Genomic DNA, 5,532 nt, shown 5'->3' on the forward strand with positions numbered 1-5,532 from the left:
TCAGAGAACCTGTTATCCTGTGGTAGAGGTTGTGTCTTCAACTGGATTCAAGCAAACTATGGAGAAGCTGAAAAAGACTTTTGCTTACCTTGGAATTCCTAGACGGGTAACCTCAGACAATGGACCACCGTTCGATTCAGAGCAATTTAAGGATTTTGCAAAGGAAGAAGGATTTGTACATCATCGAGTCACACCAAATCACCCTAGAACTAATGGGCAGGTGGAGAAATTTATGCAGACCAAATTGCCCACCTGCAAGGGAAACCAGGACCTGATAGAAACATGGCTGTCCAGGATACGCTAATGGCTTACAGAGACACACCTCTTCTTGCAACTGGCATTTCACCTTATCAAGCTATGATGAACAGGCCTGTCAGAACTAAGTTGGAATACACAGTGCCACGGAAGGAGAGAAGCAGCAGAGATAAAATGATGGATGACAAGGACAGGCAGTACAAGGAGGAAGCAGTAAAGAACACAATTTTGTGGTGGGGGATCATCTCCTGCTAAGACAAAGAAAGAGGAACAAATGGTCAACCCCATATGAGCCTGTATTCTACACAGTGATTAAAATCAGTGGATCTGCTATTACTGCGCGACATATTACAGATGGCCGATGCTTGTCAGTTCAAATTTGCAAATGTCCTTATGAACCAGGAGAATGCAGACAAGTGTGGTCACAGTGAAGATTGAAGAGAGACACTTTTCATGGGTGCAGGTGACATGAAAGATCAACCTATTTACCAAAAGGATGTTGAGCAGGAGAATTTACTGGAACTAACTGAACAAGATACAACTGCAGAGCCGGTGCAAGAGAACCCCACTGAACAGAGTGGTAGTGGTAGCAGTCAACAGGAAGGCGGAGCAACAGCAGTGAATCGTCAGGAAGAGGATATGCCAAGCCAGGCAGCCCAAGACACTTATGTGCCATCCAGTAGTTCCACAAGACCCAGGCGACGACCTGCGTATCTGAATGACTTTATAACTTGAATTATGAGGATATATGTGTACTACACTTATGGCAGCTTGGAAAATAGAATAGGAACTGAATTGAACTGAAAACCTTAAGACTGATATGGGTCACATTCAGTGTTGTGTACCCAAGCATAGTTTATTTAGTTCACACACACCATAGTGTACTCAAGGATAGCTTTTGTTTATTTATTTATCTTGATTTCTATTCTTCATTGGTTTTTCTTTTTGTTGCTCATATATATCCATATCATTAATTGCACTTATATAATTATATAGGTATCTTAAACTTGAGGGGAGATGTTGTGACTAATGTTATATTTGGTGGCGTATACATGAAGGATTATACCTCGTGACTACTACATGAGGTGGGCCCAAGCCCTTGATTATATATGCTCGCACAGGAGTTTTCATTTTGGCTGGGAGACCTACCTTTTGGAGTGTGGCCTGGACATAATTTTTTCATTTTTGGAGTGTGGTTTCTTTTCCTTTTTTGGAGTGTGGTAAGAGTCTTTTGTGGTTTTCTTTGTTCTTTTAGTTTTCTTTTTTCGGTGACCCTCCTGGGGACTAATGCTCTGTGTTCTGTGGTAACCCAGGGTAAGCCGAGTCTTTTTTTGGTTCTTTTCCCTCGCTTCCAGGGCTCTTTGAGCCCGCCGTTTTGTTTTGTTTCAACCTCGTTCCCAGGACTTTTCTCCGCCGAGGAGAGGATGGGAGGGAAAAGACCCTGGCATCGGCCAATCACATGATTTTCAAACACCCAGAAAAGTTGGGTGTAATAAATTAGCACGTAATAATAAATGCAAGTAAGGCCCAGATCCTCAGCAAAAGTTTACACCACAGTATGGCGGAAAGAACCCACAAACTGTTTGTGCTCAGTCAGCTTGGTTCGGCCCTGAATCGCCTTAAATTTCCTTCTTTTTGTTTAAAGCCTCTTCGAGTGAAGTGCTTTGAACATATGTTAAATTGTCATGATGTAATAGCCGTTCTTCCCACTGGTTTCGGTAAATCACTGCTGTTCCAGCTCCTTCCTGACTTCTTGCCAGTCAAAGGTGAGAAAAACATCGTACTCGTTGTATGTCCCTTAAACTCCATAATAGAAGATCAGTTGAAGGTTTTGAAAGATAGAGGAGTTTCTGCCGATGTACTGCAGCTTGTCAGTGACGACTCTGCAGATTGTGAAAGTCTATTCTGTTCAGAAAAGGACGATCCTGATAGGAAAAACTCTACCGTTACCGCAGAGTTGAAGTTAAAGAGTCCCAGTGAGAAATTAGTGAATGGAGACATTCAGATTATCTTCTCACACCCAGAATCACTATTAGAGAGCTTACGCAATGACGACGTGGCCTGTGAGGACGTCGTCATTTCCCGCCCTTGCAGTCGACGTCCTGTAGTGGACGTCGTATTGTTTTTATTGCATACGCAATGGTGCATTTTGCGGGAGGTTTGGCGGGAATTGGAAACTGCCGGTTGCTATTACAGTCGGTAATTTGAAAAACATGGCAAAATTACGTGAGGCGAGGAAGTGTTTGCTTTTGAGTCATGACGAAAACCTTTTGAGTGATGAAGAGTTTATCCTTTCGTACGACCTAAATTCTTCAAGAAATCCAGATCTACCTTACTGGCGATATGACCCCTTTGAACTGGAAAACTTCTCAGACGACGAGTGCAAAGTCGCCTTTCGTTCCTTTAATAACGATGTATACATGCTTAAAGATGTGTTGCAGATACCCGACGAGATAACTTGCTGTAATAGACTTGTTGTTAGTGGAATTGAAGCACTTTGTATTTTACTGAAGCGTTTTTCATATCCTATCAGATACAGTGATATGGTGCTCGTGTTTGCAAGACCTGTTGCACAATTGAGCATGATAACAACAGAAATCATGAACTTGATTTACAATGACCAAGTTCATCGTTTAACAAGCTTTCAGCAAGAGTGGTTATCTCCTGTGAATCTTGAGAGATTTGCAGAGGTGATTCATAATGCTGGTGCTCCGATGAGTAACTGTTAGGGATTTGTGGATGGAACTGTCAGGCCAATATGTCGACCGGGAACTTTGCAAAGAACTTTACATAACGGCCATAAACGTGTACACGCAATTAAATTTCAATCAGTGGTTGCCCCAAACGGACTAATCGCGAACCTTTATGGCCCGGTCGAAGGGAGACATCAAGATAGTGGAATGTTAGCAGATTCTGGCCTTTTGCCTCAATTGCGTCTCTATTCTCGTACACCAACAGGAGATCCCTTGTGCATTTACGGTGACATGGGATACCCTCTACGGACGCAGCTTCAAACTCCATTTAGAGCCCTACGCTTAACTCCACTTCAACAAATTTTTAACACGTCTACAAGCAGTGTGAGAACCAGTGTCGAGTGGGTGTTCGGTGATATTGTCAATTATTTTAGCTTCATGGATTTCCGAAAAAACCTTAAAATTGGACTGAGTGCCATTGGCAAAATGTACATTGTTTGTGCTCTTTTGACGAATGCTCGAACATGTTTTTATTCATCCACAACCAGCAACTTTTTTAACTTACCCCCTCCCTCAATTCATGAGTACTTTTCAAAGCTCAAGCAAAAAATAGTATGTAATCATTGGAAGCTGGAAGTATTGTACTATATTCCGCCTCTAACAAATTGTAATAATAAAATAATATTTTTAATTTGTCATTTAACTGGCTTTCTTTATCCACATGGATTCGACTCAACATGCACAGAACTCAAAAAGAGTAAACATCAACATAATAACTTGTTTTCACAAGTACATTCAACTAAAACTGAGCAATTTTTTAAATGTACACGAAAATCATTTTAATTACCGTTAATTATGATGTGTTCATCAAACCACAAACAACTTTAATATGCATAAAAAATATGTCTTTTTTCTCAACCTCATAACATTCTAGTGAACAAAGTAATAAGAATAATCAGAGTCTGTCAGCACGATTTTTGTTAATATACAACTTTCTTTGAAAGATATAACAGATACTCGACAACCTTTTCTCATAAAATGCAGATAAATTGGCTTTTATTGACAGCCGCCTGAACGGTAAGAAATCACTAAACTATATAAAAAGCAACGCATCAAGAAGGAAAACGCTCAGCTAAAATTTGCTTGACTTAGCGAATTCATCAATAGTCTTTTTCAAGCTAGTTTTTGGTCAATTTTTCAATGAGTGTTAACAGCATCTGAGTTTGCTGTTGTTGCTGTCGCTGTTGACTTATGTACATCTGTTGGTGTTGTTGTTGTTGCTGGATTAATTGTTGTTGTAACTTTACTTGCTGAGATTGAAATTTCTCAAACATTTTCTGTGTGTTTTGAGTGATCAAAAGCTGGTTTTGCTTCTCATCCTTCAACAATTCTTTCTGTTGCTCCATTTCTTGTTTCTTCATTTGGAATTCTTCTTTCCGCAATTCAAATTCCTTCTTGGCCTTGTTTTGAAGATAAACCATGGTCTCTGTCCCTGATTTTCTTTTTTTTCGACTGCCCAGACTTGAAGGGTCATCTTTTTCTTCTTCGTTTCGTCACTTTTGTGTCTCCCCTATGCCTTCTAAAGCCTTCATACGAACTTCTTTGGCATTTCGGCGGTCCTTTTGATTTTCCTCTTGCTTTCTCTTGTTTTCTTGATCATATAACCCAGTTGCCTCGTCACCCTCTTCTATTATATTTTGAAGAAGTTGGTCTAACTCCGTTTCCTCTGTAGTTGAGCCGCTTTCACCTTCCTGTGAACGCATTTTTCGTTTGTGCTTTTCGACAAGTAACCTGTATCTGTCCCTAACGGATTTTTGCGTAACATTAAAAGTGATGTCTTCCAAGGCTCCAAGATCAACAGCGATAGAAGTCCAAGCATTTCCACCCTCCGTGCTTCCAGGTTTAAACTTGTAAGGCTTCATCAACAAGATCTCGCGACAAAAGAAAATGTCATGTCTTTCTGACCACTTCATTACCACACTGTAAAACAAAATTTAAAAGAAACTTATATCTTAAAGTACCGGATTGGTTTTCAGGATTAATAGATTTTTATTTATAATTTAGCATTTCGCAGGATGGTCTTTGTCGCCGTGAAATTTGATATTTCAGTGTTTTCCCCGACTCTTCGCCTTTTTAAGGTTTATTGCGCTTGTCTGACTCAAGTTTATTACACTAATCGATAAATGACTAATCACATCACGTTAAGAACAGACACCCACCTTTTTTTGGAAGTTTTCTCTTCATTGACGGCCACCATTTCAGCAGATTTGAGGAGGACTTGAAACTGTCTGTTTTCGAGGCGTCGTCTTCCCGCGACGTGACACAAAAAGAGGTTCTTAATTATGCACGCATGCGCACTTCATTGTTTTTGTGCTACCACGACGTCTTGTGTAGGCGACGTCGTCATTGCGGAAGCTCTCTATTGAGTAAGGAAGGACGGGAGCTGATGAAAACCCAAGTTTTCAAAAGAAATGTTGTTGCTTGCGGTGGTTGACGAAGCACATTGTGTCGAAATATGGTAAGATGTAAGTCTTGTGATTTCTAGGTGTTCATATTTGCGAACGTTGGTGTAGACTGAAACACT

General features: G+C 40.4%; 1 pseudogene; it reads left to right on the forward strand.

Annotated features, from left to right (window-relative positions):
• The first annotated feature begins 1,813 nt into the window (after nt 1-1,813).
• Nucleotides 1,814-5,532, forward strand: part of LOC138012895 (uncharacterized) — a 4,908-nt pseudogene continuing 1,189 nt past the window's right edge.

Source organism: Montipora foliosa, chromosome 1 (assembly GCF_036669935.1).
Source record: "Montipora foliosa isolate CH-2021 chromosome 1, ASM3666993v2, whole genome shotgun sequence".
Classification (NCBI taxonomy): Eukaryota; Metazoa; Cnidaria; class Anthozoa; order Scleractinia; family Acroporidae; genus Montipora; species Montipora foliosa.